The sequence below is a fragment of the Carcharodon carcharias genome, chromosome 8, assembly GCF_017639515.1.
Source record: "Carcharodon carcharias isolate sCarCar2 chromosome 8, sCarCar2.pri, whole genome shotgun sequence".
Lineage (NCBI taxonomy): Eukaryota > Metazoa > Chordata > Chondrichthyes > Lamniformes > Lamnidae > Carcharodon > Carcharodon carcharias.
The window spans coordinates 85,549,138-85,576,527 of record NC_054474.1 but is presented as its reverse complement, the minus strand read 5'-3'; the positions used below and the strand labels follow the sequence as shown (position 1 = coordinate 85,576,527).

General features: G+C 42.3%; 1 protein-coding gene across 1 annotated transcript in view; it reads right to left on the bottom strand.

The window, feature by feature from the left end:
* LOC121280945 (slit homolog 3 protein-like) overlaps positions 1–27,390 on the bottom strand; it is a 738,609-nt gene that overhangs the window by 710,476 nt on the left and 743 nt on the right. The gene's annotated exons all lie outside the window — the stretch shown is intronic.

Genomic DNA, 27,390 nt, shown 5'->3' with positions numbered 1-27,390 from the left:
AACTTTTCACTGCCTGTCCAACCTTATCTCGCGAGTGGTTGGGCATGAGTGGGGAAGCGGAGGGTGTGAGTGGTGGGGGCAGGTGTAGGAGGTGTGTCGGGGCGGGATAAGGTTTCCAACAGCTATTAAAAATTAAATAAAAATTTAAACATTTCACTAATAACATGTCCCTGCTTATGTGAACAGAGTCACATGAGGGGACATGTTTTATAACAATTTAAATTCTTCATTTTTATTTCTTAAAATCTTCATCTTCATGAGGCAGCTCTGTCTCAGGAAGCTTTTCCTGTGCACATGTGTGGAAGTTCGCACTCGCCCTCCTCTCCACCGCCCCCTGCACACAAGCTGAGCGCTGTCACACTGGGCGGGCCTTAATTGGCCCACCAGCGTGAAATCACCAACCCCTCCCGCCTGCCCCCACCTGACGACAGCAAAATCCTGCCCATAATCTTGCAGGAGAGAAATCGCCATTTAGTGATCAGCAGCAATAACCCTTGATTAGATGGGAATTTTAAAGTTGAGGCATAGCTAAACCGGGAGCCAATGTAAGTCAGCAAGCACAAACATGATAGGCGAACGTTACTTAGTGCAAGTTAGGACAGGGCGTCAGAGTCTTAGGTGACCTCAAGTTTACAGAGGGTAGAACAGCAGAGGCCGACCAGAAGTACAATAGTATAGTCCAATTTAGAAGCAACAAAAGCATGGATGAGGGCTGCAGCAGCAGATGAGCTAGGCAAGGGGCAGAGCTGGGTAAGGTTTCGGAGGTGGAATAGATGGTCATAGTGGTGACCAGGTAATTTGTTTTTACTGCGCTGGCTGAGGGGCATTGCTCACCAGGACACTGACAAGCTTCTGACTCTTCTTTCAATACTGCCATAGAGTCTTTAACATGCACCTGATCAGTAAAGCAGGACTCCAGTCTCAATCAAGGACAATAGATAATTTTAATCCCCAACAAAGCAAAGCAGAAGCTAAAAGTTAAACATTTTCAAATCCAAACCAAACCTACCTCAAAATTCCATTTTCGATTTTAAGAGAGGTGGAACTGGTGGCACGGTTTTGGGGTTGGGGTGGGGTGTGTCAGGTGACTAACCTGCTCTCAAGACACGGATCCATCATTTAAATATATTAATAAGACTATGTGCCTAAGATTGTATTTGTGTTCCAGCTTTAACACTGACTAGTTTGAGTTTCCTAGCTCTTTGGAACCCATTAGCTGAAGGGTGAGGTGAGGGGAAGAGGGGCTGAGCACTGCTGTATCGGACAGATAATGCCTTTCAGCACTGCTTGTGCAGGATTGCTTCCCTGGCCCACAAAACTATCTTGTAAACCTCCCCATTACAAGACCCTAAAGGCTTTTGCTAGCTCTCTATGATTGGTCATTTGCCTCATTGCTGTTTGTGGGATCTCACTGTGCACAAATTGGCTCCCATGTTTCTCTATATTTGCAACAATAAGTGTATTTTGAAAAGCGGTAGCGAAAGTATTATGAGATACAATTTCTTCCTCTCTCCGGATTTTAGGAATTTTTGTCCCCATGCAGCCTGTGACATCAGATGCCAAGTGAACAAACCAGGACTTAAGGTGGGAAAATTAGTGGCTACTACTACAACATTCCAACAATTAAAGGGAATGGATGTAAAACCCTGTGGGACCTGCTGACCTTCCTGTTCAGTTTACTAATCTGTCATCCAGATATGTGAAGCTCTCTGTCCACAAGACTAATTTGTAAAAGATACTCTTATAAGAATGCATAGGATGGGAAAAGTCACCAAGTGTATCAAGCCTGTTGTGCAATCTACCCTAACAGGCTCACTGCCCTTCTGTGGGAAAGTTCTGCACTGAGGCCTCTTCATCTCCAAGAACTACAATGTGAAATACTGGAATATCTATCTAAACCTACTATAGAATCCTCGCTTCTATACCCGACAGATGTCAACTCTCTCCCCAGCGCCATTAAGTTCCAAATAAAATTTGAGCATATTAGTCTATGCCGATCCAAAACAATCTTCAATCCTGCTCCCTAATATGGTGTTCATCCAGTTATTTTTGTGAGAATTGTTGACATAGCATCCGTCACTTTTTATTCCACATAGCGACTACTTTGTCAGAAACAATTCTTCTGATTGTTATTTGTTAACTTTGAGTCTGCCTTGGGAGATGCAAAGATACTAGGTTTCTACTTACTGATGTGTGCATGGATCCCACAAAGGGAAGGCACCATGTGCCTCACACAATGTTTGTCAATAAATATGGGGGTGGGGGGTGGCATTTTCCCATGTGCATCCTTCCACTGGCCCAGCTTAACTTTGACAGTAGAACCACAGAAATCATGGAAAAATGGAAAAATTCCACAATAAATGAGTGGAATAAACCATACAGAAATCTACCTCTATATTTGCGTGTCAACCATGGCTCAATTGGTAGCACTCTGAGTCACAAAGATCCAGGTTGAAGTCCCATTCCAAAGTTTGAACACAAAAATCAAGGCTGAGTTTCCAGCGCAGTACTGAGGAGGTGCTACACTGTTGGAGGTACCATCTTTCGGTTGAATATTAAACCAAGGCCCCATCTGCCTGCTCAGGTGGATATAAAAGATCACATGACAATATTTGAGGAAGAGCAGGGTAGTTATGCCTGGTGCCCTGGCTAATATTTATCACTCAATCAATATCACAAAAACAGGTTATCTGGTCATTATCACACTGCTGTGAGAGTTTGCTGAGTGCACATTGGCTGCCACAGTTGCTGGATTAAGTATATCCAGTATATTGAAGTATTTGCTTCAAAAGTATATCATTGGCTGTAAAGGACTTTGTGATGATTGGTGGTCATGAAAAGTGCTACATAAATGCAAGTCTTTCTTCTTTTAAATTCTCCACTAGTCATGTCATTGAAGCACACAGATTAAGAAGGTCTTGAGTTTGATTCTTGGCTTATGGTAGTGGGGTAGGCAGGATTCATTTTCATGCTATTTGTGGAATTGAGCTTGCCAGTCAAAACAAAACTACTTCAAAAGGTCTATTTTTCAACGAGAAATTTCACAATTGGGCACAAGTAGAAATATTATTACTTCCATTAAATTAAGAACTCAAATTAAAGGAAAAACACAGCCTTGGCAGACAAAAACTCTCAAGCACAAAGTCAAAGTGCCAGTTGTGTGTTTCCAGTCTATTTGGAACTGCTACAATTAACTACAATATCCCATTTAACATTTAGGAAAGCAAACCCAACTGATCATTTTTCATTTGTTGGATTGTAGAACTGACCAGCTCTGAAAGACTATGCATTGTTTCTGATGATCTAAGGCATGTTCATTGGAAGGAAGCAGTGGTTTGATAAAATAGTGTAGATATCTCCAGGGGTTTCTGAACACCATCCCACCATCACTCATGACCCCTGCCCCTTGCCAATGGCTATGCCGAACTAGACGGCCTCTGAAAGAGACCACCATGCAAGTGCTATAATTAGCCTCAGCACCCCTCGAATAGAGATGAGGTTTAAAAAAAACCCGCCAGGTCCTTACATCTGATGTCTACCCATTTAGCCATATTGGAAAGTTACATAAGTGTGGAGATCATGCAAAAACTGGACCAGTGGACTCAGTAGTGCTAATGCCTCACTCCGATAATAGCTAAATAGCCTGTCAGCTATTTGATGTGTCATATCTGAGCATACATGTGTAAATGGCGTTAAAGGTTGGGTGTCAAAAGCCTACTAGCAACCATGCACTAAACTCCAACAAGAATTAACCCCTCCAGGAGCATGGAGGAGATCATTGTATAAGAAAAACTTCTGCACTGCCATAACTGTTGCTGCATTATTACCATCACATTGTCTATACTTGTAGAAAGTATGGGAGTAGACTTCACCCTCACCAGTCAAAGCGACTGCCCATTTGTGAGGCATGCCCTATTTCCATTCCATTAATGTGATTAGAATAAAACGCAGGTGGGCTTTTCAATGGGCGGGTGACCCAATCCGGCAGACCACTGCCCAAGCAATGGAGCTGAAATGTTACCTGTGTATTAGTAAAACTGAAAGTACATCAGGTTCAGGTTTGGTGTACTGGTAGGACAATGGATGAATCACTCTGAAACATAACTGGTCAGAATTGTAATGCTGGATCAATTTCAGTGACTTTTGCATGATGAAACATACACATCCTACAAGATAAAATGTGTTAAATGGCGTTTATAATAGGAACATTTTATAAAGCTTTTGGAGCTAACTGTTGGCTTACTAGCCTTTTCTGGCTCCATGTAATATATTCTAAAGTACACAAAGTAAAAACTCAGACAGTTTATTCCAAACTCATACTTGGAGCAAATGTGTTTTTGAAGATTATGTTAGAACAGGGTTTCTTCAGGAATGGTTCTCATTAAGCTGGGCAACTGACACCGTGACTTGACTATGCAGTTTTGGCATCTTGATAAAAGAATTATTTCAATTAGCTTTGTCCTCATTTCCTGGACTGGTGCAAGGGCAACACCTGCATGAGAAGCTGATTTTAGCTCAGCATCATCCTGCATTTTATTCTTCAGGATGAACTGAAGACTGGCAGAATCATGCAAGAGACAGCATAATCACAATGTTTAGCAAACCTTTATAGGACATTCAACACACCCTCTTCTCATTACTCCAGATTGAAGGACACATCAAAACTCTTTCAGTCACTGCTCTCATGCTTCATTGTAGCTGTGAACTGCAGGAATTTATGAACTGGGTAATAGAGTCATCAGCTCTGGCTTAATGTCACATCCATCATCTCCCACAAACCAAATGGAAAATTTATTACCTCCTTCAAATGTACTCAGCAAAACAACAGTGTTGATCATGGCTGGTTACCATCTACGTGTATCACAACAACCTTAACTTTACAAATCACTTGCATATTCACTGAACTTTCTCTTCACCTGGCAACCGTCTAAGTAGATGTCTTAATTGTATGCAGTAAATTTCAAAACTCAACTTCATAAATCCGTTAATAAGATGCATCCTGTTGCTTCTCAATATTGGGAACTGTATGAATTTCGATCACTTATTTAGCATGACTCTGACATCAGCTTATTTTTATTTCTATATACGTCTCAACATGTATAGACAAAGTGACGGCAAAAATACAATAACAATTAAAGCAATGTGGTAATCTTTTCTAGATTTTCTCAGACCTCTTGGATTCAGTTAGATACAATTGACTGTGATGTTCATTATTGTCCTAGACCTGGGAAGAAGGTTGTGAAACAAAAGTTCAGCACCAGAAGGACTTTCAGAGCTGTTGGTAACAGCAACCGTTATGTAACTAATTGCACATGGAACAGTGCAGGACTCTTTTGAAGTAAAAGCAGTGCAAACACTGGCAAATAGTTGGTTCCTTGCCCATAAATTCTTCTGACAGGAAGATAACTCAGCCTCCAAATTCTCTTACTTCTTCCTCTGTTCTTGTCACTGCTTTAGGGCAAAAGGAACACTGTACAAAAAGAATATGCTACTGCTATACACTAAATAATACAATTGATGGAATCTCTCTACGTTTGATAATAATTCTATGTCAATGTTGACTCCTTATTTCATGACATCGTAAAAAAGGTATCTATACTGCCCCAATCTCTGGGCTTAATTTAGGGGATGTGCCTGAATATGCAGAATAAACCCTTAACCACACTACTGCAGGCACACTAAATACTGCTCACACAACTTGGTCTGTGATATATTTAAGTGAAGATCATAAAGTCCGAGAGAAGTTGACTGCTAAATGGCTGCTGCTCTGCATAAAAGGGGAAGCTCTGGTCAGCACAGTACAAAAAGGATATTATAGCTATTGAAAAGAGAACAAGCAGTTTCACCAGTTACAATGGAGCATCATTGGAGGTTATCACAGGATAAAGCAGGGCTGTGTCCTGGCGCCAACTATCTTTGGCATATTTTTCTCCATGATGCTATTGTACAGTTTTGGCGACTCAAGTGAAAGTGTCTACCTGCATGCCAGAGCTGACGGCAACCTTTTTAATTTGGCAAGACCAATGTCCTAGTTTGTGAGTCGCTGTTTTTGATGATGCCGTGCTGGCATCCCGTACTGTAGTTCACTTGCAACAGCTTGTAGATTGGTTCTCCTGGGCCTGCAAGGAGTTTGGACTGATAATCAGCATCAGGAAGACCAAAGTTATGGGTCAGGATGTAGAGACTCCATTTTCCATCAACATTGACAACCTCATTCTGGCGGTGATCAACAGCTTCACATACCATAGATCAACAATTACCTAGCAACCTGTCCCTCAATGTCGAAATCAGCACCAAGATTGCCAAGGCCACAGCTGTCACGTCAAAGCTGAGAAGGTCAATGTGGACCAACAGCAAACTAACCAAAAGTACAAAATTCCATTTGTTCTCAGCATCCTTCTTTACAGTAGTGATGAATGGACAACTTATGCAAGCCAAGAAAAGTGGCTGAATAGCTTCCACCTTGACTGCCTCAGATGAATATTGGCACCTCATGGAAAGACGTAATACCAAATACATAAGTATACTAGTATGCACGGATCCCCAGCATGTTTGCCCTATTGAGCCACTGGCGACTTCATTGGCTGCGTTGTGTGAGTAAAAAGACATGCTTTATGGCCAGCTTGCTATTGGCAAGAGAGCAACAGGTCACCCATGTCTGCGATATAAACCGGGACTGGAGTTGATACATGGGAAGTCCTTGCAGCTGAGCAGAGTGCCTGGAAACAAGTAGTCAGTAAGGGTAAAACAGCGGACAAAAAAAAAGACCAAGCGGTGGAAAAGAGAGCCCACAAGAATTTTTTAAAAATCTGTCGACATTGGGCCAACACTATTTATTTGTGCCAGCTGCAGAAGGGACTGCCACTCACAAATTGGCCTCTACAACCACAACAGACGATATTCAATACAGAAGTGATGTACAGCCTGGGCACAGGATGGACGGATGCCAATAATAAATATTCCGAATATAAATGGATCTACGTTCAAAGTTGTAGAATGAGGCTTGTCCTGAATTGGGGACTTGCTGATTTTATGGACCTGCACCCACAGGGGGCAAGGATTTGCCAGCAGTGTTGGGTCATCAGTACACAGGCCTGGAAGACTACAGGATTACGTATGTGATGCAAAAAACATACTGCTTGGTTTGCTTTAGAAAGGACCATCCTTAAGGAATTGGATTAATTTGTGTTTCAGCCATTCTACACAGGCATGTTGCAGTAACGTTTGATGTACAAAATGTAGGTTGAACAACAGGATACCTGTTCTGCCATTCATATTTAAAAGGGAGTTACGTAAAAGCAGGCATGACACTCCATTGCATGGTTATTGACTCTCTGGTATGGCATGACAGTTTGCAATGATGGAGGGGTTAAGGGTTGGTTTTGAGGAGAGGGATGATGACTGCAGACTTGAAGGCGAGGTGGACAGTACCTGAAGCGAGAGAACCATTAACAATGTCAACTAACCTGGGAGCCAGGAATGGAAGTTGGGTGGTCAGGAGTTTAATGGGAATAGCTTTGAAGAGCATCAGGTGGGTCTCATGGATAGGGTGAGCTGGGGGAGAAACTAGAGAAAGTTGCAAGTTCAAGTCTAGGGCAAGGGGGAAAGGCACCAAGTTTGGTCTGGTGGACTAGGGAAAAGGAGAGGAATGGTTGAAGCAACTGATTGGATGGCCTCAATCTTAGTGACATAGGCCAGAAACTTACCTAGTTTGGTGAGTTGGGCGGGAGCGGGCGGGGGTGGATGCAGAGCCGATCGCCGTCCATGATCGGTTGTGCATCGTCATTTTATTTGGGCAGGCCAGTTAATGCCCGCCCAGCGTGACACACGGCCAGTAACGCGCAATGCTACCTGTGCAGGAAGGGTGAGGAGGGAGAGTCAGGGCTTGCGCACTTGCACGGAAAGAGCGCAGAGCCTCAGGGAGATTAAGTACATAATAAAAGTTTATAAGTAATAAAGTTAAAAGTTAGTTAGACATGTCCCTTCATGTGACAGTGTCAGATGAGCTGGGACATGTTTATGGATTGTGCAAAAATTAATTAATAATTTTATAAAACCTTTAGGAAACCCCATCCCGCTTGTGGATGAGATTTCCTGAAAAACACGATGGCCGCTTAGGCTCTTCTCCTGCCCGCCAACCTTAAGGTTGGACGGGCAGCGTTGCTAATAACTTTAATTGTTTTTTTAATGGCCTTAATAGGCTGTTGACAGATCGGCCGGCATGTGCCCGCCAAACGAAATATCTAAATGATGTGCGATGACGTCGGGATGCACACCTGATGTCATCGCGAGTCATTTTGCCCGTCGGCGTGTTGGGTCTGCCCCTGTATGCCAACGGCAATATTCTGGCCATAAGCTCCTCGCACTTTTTGTTGCAGATTCAAATACATGCCAGTACCAAGGTATGTTGTCTGTCAACATTTCAGAAAATTTCAGGCGCCTTGTCCATGACATGCCATGTTATTAGGCAACATTTCTAACATTTAGGACACTGATACCTTTGTTTTATTCGTTGGATGTGGGCATCACTGGCTAGGCCAGCATTTAATGCCCATGCCTAACTGCTCTTGTTCAGAGGGCATTTATGACTATTAATCTAGATCCCATTTGGGGTCAGTTGTCACCTGATATTGAATTAAATTCCCAGGATCAGAACCTGATTAGAAACAGACTCACTGCTCTGGGTGGCAGTAGAGCACGAACATTGCAATCCAATGTGCTAGGGATGAGAAATTCAGACAGGCTCCACCACTAATCACCACTAAACAACCCTCCCTGGAGCTGGATGTCCAGTGAGAACTGGACCATGTTCTGTAGTGATCACATTATATCGACACTCAAAGATAATTTTCGCTCAACTTGCCAGGTGGGAAACCCAGGGGATCAGATAGTTTCCAAACCTCCCCCAAACCCCCACAACCCACCACCCCCACCCCCACCAGAATGTTACCGTCGATTGACTTGATAGCAGGGTGTAAAATCATTGTTTCAACTGATCTCATCAGATTCCCGACTGGTGGATTAGGTGAAAATTGCCCCTCACTGTATAGGTTCACAAAATAAGGAGTGAGCACCTGGATGACGAAGTCAGCACCTGTGAATCCATACCCTGGGGAGAGGTTGACATCTGCAAACAAAGGAGGGGTACAAATTGGGCAAAAGAAGGTGAAATATGTCTCCACTAGGGACACAATGCAGGCAGTAGCAGATCAGGTTCCCATTACAGAAGCTGTCTGACTTTCCCTTGCATTAGTGTACATGATAGGGGGCTGGACGATTTGATATTGCATGAATGGTGCCAACACTCTCCAAATTTGAATTTCAACCTCTTTGCCTTCAGTGGGATATTCCTGATGGTGAAACTCTGTCATTAACAAATCAGAAACCAAACACTAGACCTGAAAAACCTGAACTGTGATATTTTGACAATGGATCAGAACACAAATCGAGATTTCAATTTGATATTCACCAAATCCACATACTGTAGACTACAATCCAATCAGAAAGAATGCTGGCCTGATGCTGTGATTTTTCTAGCCCAGACTGGATAATTTGGGATTGACCTATGCATATTCAATTGATCCATGACATTTACGAACTTTATTTTTTTATAGAAGCTTTAAGATAAAGTATTTACCCCTCATTTTCCATTATTATCCATTTTTTGAGGGGGAGGGGTCACCCTGAATCCAGGAGGGAGCCTATGATATGCTCTTAGTACCTTGTTGAGGTCTGCAAGGAGGCACCCAACACGATCGCTCAATTTTCCCTTCAATGTTACGGGACCCCCACAGCCTTCCCTGAGATGTGATTGTTATGGGTACAGTAGTGGTAATGATACTGGACTAGCAACCCAAAGGTCACTACTTCAAATCATGGTAGCTTGTGCAACTGAGTTCACTAAATTTGGTAAACTGTGGGTTATACCTAGCAGGAACAAAAATACTAATATGAAAGCTACCGAATTGCTGTTTTTTAAAAAAAACAACTATCTTTGAGGAAAGGAAACTTGCCACCTCTACCTGATAATTCTAGGTAGTTGACCCTACGCGTCCATCAGGGCGAGTATGTTTGGACAATAAATGCTGCCCCTCCAGAAGAACCTACAACCCGAAAACGAATATAAAACAGTCACAGTGCACGAAACTTTCAGTCAGTGCTCTGCTCTCTCACTGATCACCTGCCACCCAATCCACAACCTCGATGAATAAAAAAAAAAGACTTTATGTTTTGACCTGATCTTAATTGACATGAAGCAAATTTCACTGTCATTAATTTGGAAATCCTAAAATTAAAAGCCCCTGCTTTCACTCAGTTATGTTACAACATGTTCTGCATTGATTAGTGTGGGGTTCCAGCTTGTACTTCACATGTTGAAAGACACACAAAGTGGTTTATGAAAATCTTTTGAAGAACACCCAATCATCCCAGAGCACGCCAACAAGCAATAAGCATGAAAAAAAACTCCTCGTCCTGTTCTCCTCAAGGATGTATAACACAATAAACAAGAATGAAGGAATATACAAAAAAGAAAATATGGAGTCATCTGGTTCAGTTTTTACCACATTTCGCATAATCCATTCTTTTCTGGTCATTAACCTTTCACTGATGGGACAGGCATTGTATTCAGCATCTAATACACATGTTCTGGGGCATTTGTGTGGGTTTTACTTTTAAACATCATAGTAATGTCAGCAAAGATGCAAAACCACTGCAAGGGTATTATTTTCAACGGTGAAACACAGCTATCAACAGTAATTTTATCCTCGAGAAAACTCCTCAGCCTTCAAAGCCCTCAGCATTTATGATAATTTTATGCAAAAGAAATAAACTTCAATATATTTTCCAATTGCTTCGGGCCTTTTATTTATATGCAAATACTCATGCCAACCCTCTCATAAAGTGGAGAAATGCTGCCAGACTAGTAATGTAATTGTATGAGGTTTTCTCGAGGAGTTCACCAACCCTCCTCCACGCAGGAAATTTAAGATTTTGAGCAACAATTTGCACTTTAATCTAGCAAGCTGTCCTGAGGCATCTTACTAAAGAGGAGTTTGGGAAGAAGGATGGGGAATAAATAAACACACAATGAAAATGGTAGCTTTTGAGGAGACTTTAGGTGGGGTGAGATCCAGAAAGAGTAAGGGGTTTTGAAAGGAAAATCTCAGAGTGCATTCTCTCTGCCAATGAAGCCAGTTAAGGTGTAATGCTGTAGTGCAGTGTTTCTTCTTCAACCCCATTTTGTATGTATCATGCCAGGGTAGTGCCAGCCAGTCTCCTTGCATCTTTGGGCATTTCTGCTTCAAGGAAGCACACGGAATACCAGAGATGCAAGGTGAATGGCCAAGGCCCATTGTGTAAGACACCAAGGAGTTTAAAAACAGCTGAGGAGAAGACAAAATAAGTCCAGAAGTAGTGATTATGTGGGGTCACAGATTGTAGCAGGAAGAAAGGAGTTCCTTAGGTTTGAGATCCCGTGACAGAACAAATCACAACACCACATCGAATGTTGTTGTGAAATAATCATTAATAGTTACTTCATTCCTACTCCTACAGGAGTGTTCATAGTATATATTTATATTTTGCTAGCTTGTTCCAACACTTTTCTATCCTTGTCCTGTGTTTACTCATCTGGATGTCTTCTTGCTCAGGCTGACTGCAAAATATTCTTGGAAGGATGTGGTAAGATGATATATCCATTTCAGGAACGAAACCTGGAACTGTATTGTCTGCATGACCCAATTAGGCTTTTGCTTTATCAATTGAGCTGCCTGGGGATCTTCTGTGCTTCTCTTGATATTATTTATACTCAGCAATGTAAAGAATACTAGTGATGTGTCATATGAACATATGAAATAGGAGCAGAAGTAGGCCAATCGGTCCCTCAAGCCTGCTCCACCATTCAATAAGATCATGGCTAATTTCTTTGTGTTTCACATTCCACATTCCCATCCACCTCCGATAATCTTTGATTCCCTTGCCCAACAAAAATCTATCTACCTCTGCCTTAAAAATATTCAATGACACTGCCTCCACCGCCTTTGGAAGCAAATATTCCGATGTTGCACAACCTTCAAAGAATCTCCTCATCTCTGTCCTAAAAGGGCAGCCCCTAATTTTAAAACAGTGTCCCCTAGTTCTGGATTCACCCACAATAGGAAACATTCTTTCCACGTCCACCTTGTCAATACCGTTCAGGATCTTAAATACTTCAATCAAGTCACTTTTCTAAACTCCAGTGGAAACAAACCAGTCTGTCTAACCTTTATTTATAAGACAATCTGCTCATTCCAGATATTAATCTAGTCAACCTCCTCTGAACTGCCTCCAACACATTTACATCCTTCCTTAAATAAGGAGACCAAAGCTGCACACAATATTTGAGATGTTGTCTCACGAATGTCCTGTATAAATGAAGACCCTTACTTTTATGTTCAATCCCTCTCGTAATAAAGGTTGGAATTTCAACAGCCTTCTTAATTACTTGCTGTACCTGCATACTAACGTTTTATGACTCATGCACTAGAACACCTAGATCCCTCTGCACCTTGGAATTCTGCAGCCGTTCTTCATTTAATTAATACTCTGCTTTTGTATTCTTCCTGCTAAAGTTAACAACTTCACATATTCCTACATTATACTCGATCTGCTAGATTTCTGCCCACTCACTCAACCTACACAAATCCATCTGCATCCTCCTTATGCCCTCTCCACAATATACTTTCCTACCTATCTTTGTGTCACCTGCAAATTTAGCTACCATGCCTTCACGCCCCTCATCTAATCATTGACATAAATCGTAAAAAGTTGAGGCATTAGCACAGACCCCTGCAGGACTCCACTCACCACATGCTACCAATCAGAAATGTACCCATTTATGCATATTCTCTGTTTTCTGCCAGCCAGCCAATCTTCTATCCATGCTAATATGTTACCCCCTACACCATGAGCTTTTATTTCCCAGTATATGATGTTCCAGTATTTTCTGAACTCCAAACTAATTTCTGTAGGTTAAAACTAACCACAAAAAGGCTGCAAAAAGAGGGCTGCCTGAGAATCACCTGACTTCTTTTGTGGATTGAATCATGCCCATGTCTCCAGAGGGAACAAAAGGAACTGTCCAGACTGATGTTTATGCAATGCCCTTTCCTGAAACTAATTCAAAAGGACAATTTCAAATTGAATGGGTCATTCAGATGCAAAGACTAGCTGTCTCAAACTCTAAAGATGTGAAAGCCACCACACAGGATGTATAATTGACCTAACCACCCACCCAATTTGGAAAAGACTTTGGACTTGAAAAATCTCACATGATGAGACAGCCATACTTTCTGTTTGCTTTTAAAAGAACAGCAAGAAGCTGTTCTATAGGGATGGAGTTCCATCAGAAAGTCACCGAACCAGCTGCGAATCATCTAAGCAGCCAAGATAATAAACAGCAATACTTTAAAAGTTGGAGTAGGACTCCTCCCAACCTGTTGCAAATTTGAGTTCACCTGGGGACCAACCTCCTGGTCATTTGACATCAAGATGCCTCACAGCTTACTGAGAGTCCTCTGCTTCACAAAACCTTCACTTCAACTGAAGCCTCAACTCATCTAAGAAACTACAGACCTGCCGTGAAAGAGAGACTGACACAATCATAAATTATAACTGCATTGTTTACCTTCATCTGTATCTAACCTTTGTGTGTATGATAGAGTGTGCGAATCAAGTGAGTGAGAAGTTACATTTTAAACATCTTGGGCAACTGTGTGATAATAAATAACCTTCTTTATTTAAAAAAACACTCACAAATGCTTGCTGCTGGTATTATTTAAATTGGGACAATTGCTCTGAGGGTAAGAAAACACATACCTTTTACATATAAACATATTGATCACGGGTAACAAAAAGGAACACATGAATTCTGTCCATGACAGATGAAAATGGAACACTTAGGCCACCTATCATCAAACATTTCCAGGTTCACAATAATCTGGTTAGATGCCTCAACCTTACAACTGCACCAATATCACATTTTTTTTTCCAATTTCCCTCTCTGAGTGAGGGAATTAATCAGTCCAAATTAGTCCAGTTAGGTGTTGTTTTGTGTTGTGCTTACCGTGAACTAATTTGAAACATCCAGGACTCGACCTGTAATGAACATGTGTCCTCTAGTTAAAAACAAAGCTTCGACTGACAGTAAATAGCACATGGAAAAGTTGTGTTGTTACTCTCACAATCCAGTTTGGGAATCTCTTTCTGTTAAGCCCTTTCCACAACACCTTAATATTCTTGAATGACAAATCCCAAATCCAGGCCGCTTCAGCTCTTGTAGGAGGTTCACAGAACCCACTGGCTAACTACTTCACTCCAGCAGCACAATCCATTTAGTGGCTCCTATCCAGCAAAGCTTTAATAGACACGTTGATAAACTTGATGCCAATCTGTCTCTTTGAGACAAAGAAAATGAGATCCCCATTCTATTTTGAAATCGGACCAATAGATTGCATTGGTTGATATCACCCACGGCAACGCCAGTCACAAATTATTTTATGAAATCGTTGCTTAATGGGCTTTTGTGCTTTCTCCTGAAACTGAACCAGCCTGAAAGCCATGGCATGTGGGAACACATGTCCCTTTAAGTCTCAAAATAATCACCACTGGCTCTTTCCCACGCTACAGCTATAGACATTAGACTGTTTAGTGACAGCCTTAAGCAGCTATCTAATTGGCTATAAATCAAAAATGAAATTAGGTGCCTCACTGCTTACTAATACTTCAGTTAGCTGGCAATGAATTGTATGAATGGAATCAGAAACTCCCCATATGAGAAAGTTATGTTTTGTTTAACCTTTTTTGACATTGGTGTGCAGTGTATCAGAAGTCGATCCCTGATGAATTCCATTAGGAAAGTAAAAGGATTTGGGGAAGAACTAGTTTGAATATCAATAAGTTGACAGCTCATGGTTCCTCATTTTCCTGTGTTGGTCTTATGGCCAGCTCACCTGGTATCACTATTCCCTTTGTGCCTTCTACTCAATATCCCCATTAGCTTTCATTATATGACACCCTAGATGATGTAGGTTAGCCAGTGGTCATGGCCACCCTGATTGTGAAGCATGTAGCACTGTATGAACATAAAAAATAGGAACAGGAGTAGCCCATTCAGTACCTTGAGCCTGCATTGGCATTTAATAAGATCATCAGAGATCCTTGATCTCAACTTCACTTTCCTGCCTGATCCCCATATCCTTCGATCCCTACAGGGTCCAAAAATCTATCAATTCCAGCCTTGAATATACTCTATGACTGCATAACCCTCTGGGGTAGGGAATTTCAAAGATGCACAACTCTTTGAGTGAAAAAGGTTCTCATCATCTCAGTGCTAAATGATTGACCCCCTTATCCTGAGATTATGCCCCTTGTTCTAGACTCTCTACTCAGGGGAAACAACCTCTTCGCATCTACCCTGTCAATCACTCTCAGAAATTTCTAAGTTTCAATGAGATCACCTCCACCCTCTTCACTTCCTTCCTTTAGGACAACCCTCTGATCCCAGGAATCAATCTAGTGAAACTTTGTTGTACCCCATCTAAGGCAGATATATCTTTCCTTTGGTACAAAGGCCAAAACTGGACACAGAACTCCAGGTGTGGTCTCACTAAAGCCCTGTAAAATTGCACAGCTATATCAGAAGTACAATTATATCAACAGACTCATTGCATCAATGCACATTCCTTTTAATTCCCATGTCAGGAAAATGTACAATAGCAAACAAAGCATAAAAATAAGCATGCCCTTGCGAGCATTCCTTCTTTCACTAGCATGAACAAAAATAGGCTAGCTGATCACTCAACTCATTATTTATGGAATCTTACTATGCAGAAGATGGCTCCTCATTTGCTTATCTTAATATGGTTTGATACTTTCTCAATGGCACAGCCCTTGGCGATACTGACAACTCGCTGGGGCATTGCATGCCCCCTAACTTCCCATACTTACCCCAAGCGAAAGGTGTTATCACTGCAGACAATATTTTTTTTTAAATTAGTGAACAGTGACAGAAATAATATGCTAAGTGAACAAATGTAGAAAAATATAAATATAATGATTTTTTGGACCCTATGGATCCCCTTTTATGATCTTTTATGAATATCAATTTGACCTGCAGGGTGACAACAATTTAAATTAGTTCATTATAGGTGAACTGTTTTGAGGTGTTCCTGAGAGAAGTGTTGAGGCACTAGCTCTTTCTTTGAGTTGAACTTAGGAGTCCCAAATTTCAATTGTGCCATCCAGGCACCTATGAACAAAGGCCAGGCATTAACTCAAAGTAAGGGTGAGAAGTCAGAGAACAGGTTAAAGTAGATTGCTCTTGAATGCTTCAATGTGGGTGACACAGGAGATGCATTGATTATAAATTAGAAATGAAGAAAAACTGTTTACAAATGGGAGGTAATAGGATGGACACAGCACAAGATGTATTAAACGACATGAGTATGTGAGTGATATAGCAAAGTATTAAAATCCAGAGAGTGCGTGATATAGTCTTTTTAGGCTATCCCTTGGGATCGAGGGTAAGTTGCTTCCACTCCGATTCAATTCGTTCTGAGATGGCTGAGAAGTCCAATGTGTAATCTGTAGACTCGGCCACATGTGGGACAGGTGTGCCTGAAGGGTTGGGTAGTTGGGTTGTTTGGAGGTTTGTGCGCTCCCTCTGATGCCTCAGTTTCGCCTCTGCACATTCCCGATAGATTCTCTCGATGTGTTTGGTGCCTTCCAGAACAAGCCTTCTTTGGTCAGTTAAAAGTCAGATTCTCCCATGAGTTGGCAGGTTTATATGATCTCTTCCGGACATCCCTAAAGTGTTTCCGCTGTCCTGCTAGGAGTCTCCTGCCACAACTGAGTTAAGGGTAGAGCAATTGCTTCAGGCGTGTTGGGTCTGGCATACAAAGGACACGTCCCATCCAGCAGAGCTAGTTTTGAGCCATTAGTGCCTCAATACTGGGCAAGTTGGCTTGGGAGAGGATGCAAGGATCTTGCAAAGACACCACTGGTGGTTCTTCTCCATTGCTTGGAGATGTCTGTTGTAGGTTGTTCAAGTCTCCAATGCATATCGAATTATGGACATCACTGTTGTCCAGTAAACCATGACCCTAGTCTCTAGTTTGAAATCCTGGTCCTCAAGTATTCTTTTCCTCAGTTAGCCAAAGGCTGAACTGGGACATTGGATGTGATGATGAATTTCATCATCTACTGTTGCTTTTGTCAAGAAGGAGCTCCCAAGACACAAAAGATGGTCCACATTTTTCAGGATCTTGCCATTGATCTTAATCGATGGAGGGGAGGTGTTTGCTATGGGAGTTGGTTGGAAGAGGATCTTAGTTTTCTGAGTATTTAGTGAAAGGCCCATTATCTCATATGCTTCAGAGAATGAGTCAACAATGACCTGGAGCTCAGTTTCTGTGTGAGCGTACACACAAGCGTCATCTGCATACTGGAGCTCTATGGCTGAGGTTGCAGTGGCTTTGGTTTTGGGTTTGGTGTAGGTTGAACAATTTCCTGTCTGTTCTGTAGATTCTCCAAATTTGTGGAGGCGAGGTGTTGTATTGCAGCAAGGAAAATGGAGAAAAGAGTTGGTGCAATGATCAGCTTTGTTTGACCTGTTTTCACTGAGACAGGGTCTGTGGTGGTTCCACTGGTGAGGGTCATGGCTTGCATCTCATTATGGAGTAGCCGGGGGTTGGTGACAAATTTATAAGGATAGCTAAATTTGAGGAGGGTACTCCATAAGCCTTCGTGGTTGACAGTATCAAGGGCTTTTGTGAGGTTCAAAAGGGGCATGTAGCAGTTGATATGGTTCCTTGCAGTGAAGATCATGTCTGTGTTGCCCCCCTATGGGTGAGAACCACACCATGGCATTGGAAGGAGTTTCTCAGCCACTAGGAGATGGTTGAGGAGGATCTTCCCTGTGGCAGATAGCAGGGAGGCTCCTCTGTATTTACCACAGTTGGAATCGTCTCCCTTCTTGAATAAAGTCACAATCATAGCATCCCCGAGATTCCCCGGCATGTGCTCTTCCCAGATGAGGGATACGGGTTATGCAGCCGTGCTGTGGTGTGTGACTTAGTGAAGTGCATGTTACATGCCAGAAAGTGAATGTTATATCAAGACACATGCTAAATATCAGAGAGGAGGAATATTATATTAACGCATGTGTTAAATACATGAGTAGTGGGGCAGCTGGGAGGGAATGTTAAACTGAGAAGTGTATTATATATCAGAGGGGGGTATTAGGGCATGTGTTATATATCTGAGAAGTAGAATAGTATTTTGAGTTATATTTTAAGCGCGTGTTGTAATGAAGTATGTTAACTGGGAAATTTTAAAATGAACTACAATGTCAAAATCAACAAGCTAATAAATTTTGGGACAAAATCTGCTAATTTGTAAAGATCGGAATACAAATTAAGTTTGAAATATTAGGATTGTGATGGGAGTTTGACAATATCTGTTGAGGACCCTGGAAGTGTGGTAGTCATCATTCACATAATTCATTGCCAATCAGTTGGAGGGTATGGTGAGCAGAGAAGAACTGAAGAACTGGTTATCCTAACTGGTGATCTAATAAGGGTACAATCACCATTGAAGACAGTTATCCACACGATTCACTACCAATCTTATTGGTGCCAGAGTGATGGCTCTCTCAGGTTATTTATTTATTTGGACGTCAGATTTGAACCATTCAAACATTGGCTCTGAAGCTGAACCAAGACCAAGGTCTGAACAAACTTGAAGGCTTGTCTCTGGGGTATTTTATTTTATAACGTCCATTAACGGGAAAACCATAAGCAATGTTTGTTTTGTCAGATGTTGTGGTCGATCAAGTTAGCTTATAAAAGCAGGATCGAGTGCATTAACAAACTCAAGTTGTGATGTGCCTAACATATATAGTTACACATTTTGAAATATGTACTTCCCTGACTTGGGTCTTGGCCAATCCCACAGATTGGAACTGCTTAAACCTCACAGATACAGGCTCCAAAAAGAGCAAGTAAGCTTCTTGGAGGAAAGAAGGGACTTTGGAGTCTGGCTCACTGAAAAGCTGGGTTGACAAAGTTTGGTTATTTGGCTCAAATGAACCGAAGCTGCTCCTTGGGCCACTGCCTTTCAACAGGTATGAATAAAACCTGGCTTGGACCCAGGAGTTTTTAGTCAGATTAAGCCTAGATGAAAAATCTTATTTCTTTGGCACTATATGAACCCTGAAACTGGGGCCAGTTTCAAACAATAACATCTGAATTTATTTGAATTTTGTTTTTAACCGAGTGTTTTCCATTAATCACAGCAGACACTCAGCTAGCTCCCCTTCCTCCTGTGATGCTACTCTATCCTTGCCAGAGAACCTTCAGTATCTCACCCAAGTGGCCGGTCATTCTTTGTGAATAAGCTTTAACTGGGTATTGGGAGGCCATTCAAGAATGGGAGAAATTATATGTGAGTCCAAGCCTATCTTCACCTGATGTCCATATTTGCCAAATTTTGAACAACGATCACAATGAGGAACAGAAACTGGCCTGGTTTTTCCCTTCCCTAATCTTACAGGCAGAATCCAGTTGTTAACTCAACAAAGACTGGAGATCAAACCTCAGTCAGGCTGAGAACAGTCACAAAGAGATTCAACATCTGATTTGTACTCTCCATGGGGAAATGTTTGGCGTTTACTTAGCAACTCCTCCTAATAGCACTGCTGAGATTGGAAATTTCCCGATAGGAATCGACAGAATGTGAATTCATCTCTGACCGTCCTGTTGCATTAGTCATCAAAGCACTGCAATTCCTTTGTTATTTCCTCCATTTTTCTGTCTTTCTTTTCCCAGTTTTGTCTCTGATTTGAATTTGAAGATTTGAACCTTTGATCAAGGGCTAGATCACCCGAAGAATTTATTCTCCTTGAAATGCTGCGAAGTTACTTATTTTTTGCAAATGTCTCATTTCATTATTGTTTTTTGCACATGCATTGTTCTAGTAACTTTTCTTGAGCAATATTAAGCATATCCCTTATGACTCAATAATGCCCCATGTAGAGCAGGAAGGACCCAAGCTTGATCTCTGGCCCATGCAGAATTAACATTGGATTGGACCTGTCAGATCATGTTCCATTACAGCCTGAGGACTGACTTCTGGCTTCTGGCCAGTCCAAACCTCAGCCCCTGCCAATGGACTCAGTACACCTGCATTTCTCTGTTGCTACTCACCGTCTCACCCCTGGAATGATTTCAACCTTGCAGCTTAGACTTTTTTGTTTGGTTAATTCTGTGCTTGATGGATGATACTGCTGAGGAATGGAGCATGTTTTTTTCCCCCGATTTTGGCAATGATCACTTTCAGGTTAGGAGATGCACGCTCTAAACTGGCTGGCTGCCTGTGTCCTAATGGGAATCCATTTGAAAATTCCCGTCCACGTTTTCAATCTCGGAAAAAGGTCATGGGGCTGTTTTCATTCAAGTAGAAATGGGATTAAGGGGTGATTTGATAGAGGTGTTTAAAATTACGAAGAGATGGGACAGAGTAGGTGGAACCAGACAGTTTCCAGCAGCTTTATGGAAAATATACCATCACAGTCTCATAATGTGAAATTCAGAATGTAGAACAAGAGAAAGCTATACCTGCTGCTGCTTGTATTTGAAATAAGCTGAATATTTACTCATATATACTTGCAAAAATTGCTTACATTTGGTGTACATCTATCAAGTTAATAAATGTCTTACAGTAGATGTCACACTCTATTGCAGCAATAGAAAGGAAGTTTAGTCATATCTTTCTTGCCCTTCTGACTTGGAGCCTGAAATTTAACAAACAATTTTCTAACCTCCAATTGACCTCAGGAATTTTTTTTTGGCAGCTACAATTCCATAGATTTCCAAAGGGAGTGCCTACCATAAAGGGACAGGTCAGACTGGTAGATAGAATATTGCTAACATGTTGCAGAGCCCACGCTAACCATAAGTAACAATATGGGAGAGCATTCAAAGACTCCAGACATCACACTTTAAGTGCCCAAAGTATTAAATGAAAGGCATGCTGGTCTTCAGCCAGAAACGTACAAGCACTTAGTGAATGGCAAATGTCCCTCATCAAACAGCAAATAAACTTTGATTAATCTCAGATCTGTTTGGACCACACGGACTATTAGAGGAGGGGCTTTAAATGGGTGTCTGCTAGCTAACTGTGGCCCAGATCTCAGACTATCCAAGAGCTACTCTACAGACAATCAGTTAATTATTATATGAAATTGTTCACTGCCTTTACAAAAAGTTATTAAATTTAGAGCAGCAGGAACCTCAGAAAGTGAAAACAATGTAAGTTTCTAAAAGTACATGAGTTTGTTTTAAAAAGGACAACTGGTGTCTGTGAAAATCAATATTCAATAAATGATAAGTGTTTGGCAATTATATTAAATATTTCAATCGGCTCAGTGTCACCAAGCCACTTTGTAAGCGAATCTCATGTCTCTTATGACTGGGAGTGTGCCTCCACTCACCTAATAATTAGGTAAATATAGGAAGTTCCAGTGGTCAAACAGAGAATACATGGGCCTTCTTACTATGATGTAGCACAGACTGTGACATAATCTCCTCAAATTTTAGAAGATTGAAGAATATCAATTCTATCAGTTGCCAACTCTGATTCCCAACTTGCCCCACCCGACCTTCTGATTTCACCTCCTGTCTCTGCCCACTGATGTCCAACTGTTTGTGGTGTGCTAGGCAGCTCCAGTTCCCTGCAGCAGCAGACACTTACATCATTCTCCGAGGCTCTCTGAGTGGCAACCAGTGACATCACAGATTGGGAGGCAGGGTAGGGAGCATTGTTGTAACAGGAAAACAAGCCCAATTGCAGAACCTGGGAATCCTAATCAAAACCTGGTTCACAGGCATTAAACCAAATAATAGCATGGACAGCTGCACCCTTCTCAATTGCAAAAGCTTTTCAAAAGATTGACTGAAAGCAATTTTGGATACCAGGAATTTACTAACGTTCCAAGGGCAAAAATGATGGGAAATGAATTGTGTGGCTTATTGAACAGCAACGCATCTTGATCTTTGAAGTGGAAAAATGTCCCAAGATGCTTCACAAAATCATAAGGAGATAAAACTAATGCAATGCCACACAACAACAACTTGTATTATATAGCACCTTTAACATAATAAAATGTTCCTAGGCACTTTCTCAAGAGTGTTATAAAGCAAAATTTGACACTAACCACATATGGAGAAATTAGGGCAACAAAAGTTTGGTTAAACAGGTAAGTTTTAAGGAGTGTCTTAAAGGAGGAAAGAGAGGTATGAAGATAGAGAGGTTTAGGAAGGGAATTTAAAGCTTGGGGACAAGGAAGCTGAAGTCACAGCCAGCAATGGTGGAGCGATCAAAATCAGGCTGTGCAAGAGACCAGAATTAGATTTGGGCAGATATTTTGGAGGACTGTAGGACTGGAGGAGATTGCAGAGGTCATGGAGGAATTTGAAAACAGGAATCTGTTGAAGAGTCATACGGACTCGAAACGTTAACTGTGTTCCTCTCCGCAGATGCTGTCAGACCTGCTGAGTTTTTCCAGGTATTTTTGTTTTTGTGTTGAGAATTTTAAAATGTTGCTTGACCAGGAACCAAATGTAAGTCAGCGAGCACAGGAGTGATGGGTGAATGGGACTTTGTGCAGGTAAGGGCACGGGCAGTAGAGTTTTGGATGACCTCAAGTTTACAGGAAGTATGCCATGGAAGGCTGGTCAGGAGTATGTTTGAACAGTCAAGTTTAGAGGTAACTTAGGTATGAATGGAAATTTCAGCAGCAGGTGAGCTGTGGCAGGATCAAGTGTTGTTACGGAGGTGGAAATGGGTGGTCCTTATGACAGTGAGGAGGTGGTTGAATTTCATCTTGGGGTCCCTAAAACACCAAGAACAGGCTATTAGAGTGTATGATCAAAAGCATGGTCAAAGAAATGCGACTCCAGCTGAAAACCATCTTTTCCCCCATTGTGGGGGGAAGTGTGGGAGCAGGCGTGCCTCCGATCAGCGCCCCCGATTGGGGGTGCGCTGCCATTTTACATGGGCAGGCCAATTAAGACCGGCCCAGCGTGACATCTACTCAGAAGTGCTATGCGCTCCCTGTGCGGGCTGGGGGGGGGGGGGGGGGGGGACCTCCCTCAGCTGGGAGTGCGCTCTTTTGCACATGCGTGTGAAAGAGCACAAGGATCTCCCTGAGGCTAAGTGCTGCCTCAGGGAGATCGGCTCAGAATTAAAATTTTTAATACAAATGATAAAAGAATTTCCCTGACATGTCCCCTCATGTGACAGTGTCACATGAGTTGGGACATGTCCATAACTTTTACTGAAAGATTGGATAAAAATTTAAATACCCTCATGAAAGCTCATCCTGTCCATGGGTGAGGTTTCATGCTTTTTCTGAAGCCCGCCAGGGCTCCCGGCCTACCCAGCAACCTTAACGTTGGATCGGCAGGTCCATTAATGACCTTAATTAGTTTTTGAATGGCCTCAATAGGCCATTGACAGGTTGGTGGGCGCACAGCCAACTCAGCTGCGCCCCTGCCAACCTGAAAATAGAAATGACACAGGGTGACATCGGGAGTTCCCCCTGACATCATCCCGCATCATTTTACGCGTCGGCAAGCGGCCCCGCCCCCGCTCGTCGACTGGAAGATCCTGCCCATAGAATGGGTAAAGCACAGGAGGAAGGCATTCAGCCCATCATGTCCATGCCAGGTCTCTGTAAAAGCAACTTTAAATTAATCCCACTTCACTGCTCTTTGGGCTGGATTTTATGGGGCACCGAGGTCCTCGTCCTGTTTCCTCCCCCAGCTAGAAGGTTGGAGGGGGAGACCACACAGCAGAACGATGGCTGCCCTGCTGTCATTATACTCCCATTTGTCAATTAAGAGAGGTGAGGCAACACACCTGCCTCCTTAAGAACAGGAAGTCCCGCCTCAGGGGGCAGCTGGCCAATCAGAGACCAGCAGCTCTCCAGTCCCAGCAGCATCACCTGGTATGGTGGCCACCTCCAGTACTGCAGAGAGGCCAATGTGAGACAAGTTGCATTGGATTTAGTCCAGCAGGTGAGGTAGGGTTCTCCCTGGGAGCCAAGTTGGCAAGCCCTGGTGAGGAGGGAAAGTGGGAGGGGGACTGGTTGGGGGAAAGCCAGTGGAGGAGGGGGCGGTTGTAAGGAGCCATTTGATGGGTCCTGGGAGCCTGTAAAGAGTGACCCTCCACAACCTGAGCTACCAACACATGCAGGGAGGCCCGGTTGGCATGGACATTTCCTGCCAGTGCTTAAATCCTAATAGTTAATCCCAGGAGTTAATTGCCCACTTAAGGACCTCAGTTGACTCAGTCGTGGTCGGGCCGCCCAATACAAACCCCGTCCGCTGGTAAAATCGCTGTGGGGAAAGGGATGGGCTGGTAGATGGCAGGAAGGCCACCCACTGAATTTTGCATACCCCGCCACTTTCAACCTTGCTGGCAGGGAGTGTGACATCAAGCCTGATGCTTTCAATACTTATAAACTTTAAATAACCTCCACAAAATGACAAAACAACTAAAGCGTTTTTGTCAATATATAATCATTCCTTGAAAATACAGCATGTTGCTCTGATGTATCAAAAATCTTTTTGAAGATACATCCGAACAAAGACAATTAAATTCTGCATATCATATGGATACATTAGGTGGTCAATGATTCACAATTATCAATTATGCAAACGTTTGAGTTAAAGTGAATGGCCTCGTTCACTTATCTGTGGATTGTCAATCAAAGCTTGCAGAATAAAGCCTTCCCAAGCTATACTTGCCTACACCTCATCCTGAGGTAAAGTATCAGCCGGGCTGTAATGTGAAATTTACAAAGCTTGCAGGAACTGTTAGCAGAAACTTGATTTCTATTAAGGCTGTGTTAAGAGGCCAATGAATAATCAATCGCAGACAAAAGTGATTCATTTTTGTCGTACAAGGTATAACCCAGAAGCTCAGAAATAAGATTTCCATCTGAGAATTGATTCACCTGTTTGTGCTCTGTTCTGTGATACGCCGCTGTCATTCAGTGTTACTCAGTTAAATTCCGTAGGGTAGAAATTCCAATTGGCAAACCTCATGAACAGATGTTTAACGCACTTGTACTACTTTCCTGTGTGTATTATTTCTATGCAGGCATTAACCTGTTGAGAATAGATGGTTCAATGTTCACGTAAAAATAGCACACGCAGGAATGTAGGACAAGTGTATCCAGCATTTCTATGTGAAATGTACCAATTGGAATTCCTAGACTTCTGTTCTAATACCAGACAATCCCACACATAGGAGGCTAGAGTTTCTGTTCTTATTTGTGCTGTCATTAGCAACAAATCATCCTCAAATGCAAAATGAGATTTAATTGGTATAACACTGCACTAATCAGTCACAATGTTTTAATGTTGAAATCAAAATTAGCACAGAGTTCTGCTGTGCTTCTGCCCTGAAGTATTATGTTTGTAGGTTGAGTGAGGGAAATCCGCCTCTGTCCTGCCCAAGCAGAGAGACTCATGGGGTTACGCCGAAACTAGCAAAGCAGAGATGAAGGTATATCTGAAGGCTCACATCCTAACCTTTTCTTCCTGACATATCATCTGGAGCCCAATGGTAGCACCCCTGCCTTTGAGTCAAAAGAGCTTTGAGCATGTAGTCTAGGCTGGCACTCAAGTATGGTGCTGAGGGAGTGATGTACATTCCGGGGTCTTAGATGAGACCTTAAACTGAGCCTCTGACTGCCCTCTCAGGTGGATGTAAAAGATTCCACATCGCTATTTCAAAAATGAGTAGGGTAGTTCTCCCCAGTTTCCTGGCCAACATGTATCCCTGAACTAGCGTCAGATTATCTGGTCACTATCCATTCTTGTTTGTGGGGCCTTGATGAGCACAAATTGGCTGCCATGTTTCATACATTGCAACAATGCACTTCAAAGCACTTTATTTATCTTGTAAAGTTACCTAAGCACAAGCTAATAGGTCACGGCAATGTAAAATAATCAGCTATCACAAATAATTCACAACATGAAAGATAAGGAGCAAACTGATTTATGTGGCTTGATGTGTAAGTATTGGGAAGATTCTAGAACTATTAGAGCATGCTAGCATTGTAGTGATCTTTAATAATATGACATTTCCAATGTGTAAATGCATTGTATGTTTTGCAGCTGGAACATACAGACCGGGATGTCTGAAGTTCAGTCCCTGGTTTGGGTTAAGTTAGCTGGGTTATGAATGGGCTGCTGCTGCTGATCACTATTCACTGACCCCTGCTGGAAGGTCAATGCATGTAGATGTTGGTTAAGACAGAACTGGGTTTGGCTGTTAACATACTAAAGATCAAATAGCCTCACAATACTGACTGTCCAGGTTTATTCATAAACAATAGCTGCTTGACTAAGGTATTGGAGGACTATTGGCATTTGCAGGATTGCCCAGTACCTTCAGCACAAGGGTATAGAAAGTTGGACAAATAATCTCCTGCACAGCAGTAAGTGTAAAAGACTTTTTTTCTTCACTCCGGAAGGCTATGGATACCTCATTGTCCCTGCTCAACACATGTACTCAGTGAATCCTTGGTACACAAAGCCAGAAATCCCTGACTATAAAATACCCAGTGCAAAGTTGATGCCAGACTCTGATTAGACCATGACATTAGCAGTCACGGCAAGTCCAAAAAAGATGTGATAGTTCCCCCTGCCAACTCTCCCCCTGTCATTAGTTATGGATATCACTCAATGAACTTGCTCTGGTTACACCATCAATTCTTCTTTACGGATGTCAAGGGGCATTTACTGTACAGAGTACACTTGCTCAATGCTGCATGGCAGTGGGATTCAATGCATCACCAGAATTAACCACAGTGTGTGTATAGTACTAAAATGTAATGTTATATGGCTGTGATTTCAAGCAGCCTGGGTATCCAGTGCCAGTAATAAACGTTTCAGGCTTCATTCTTGAACTTTAGGATGCCGCTCAAACTCTCTTTGATCCCCAGATATTGTTACCAAAAGTGACGACAAAACTGAGAACAAAATACTCTGTGGAAAGGGCCATTGCGCAACAGCGTGCTCTACTTGTCAAATGGATGGCATTGTCTGTCACGGCACCACTTGCATGTGATGTCACTTTGCCATCTGCTTTTCTGCTGGGTTCTGACCCTTCCCCAGCCCTGTCCTCTATGATACTGAAATGGCTACAGGAGGTTTACTGTCCCATCACTCTGTCCAACACCACTAAGTGGATACATTGCTGATGGCAACCAGTTAGATGGTGGGAGTTGTAATTACATTAATTCACCTTGTTATCCACCCAGGAAAGCAAATGATACCA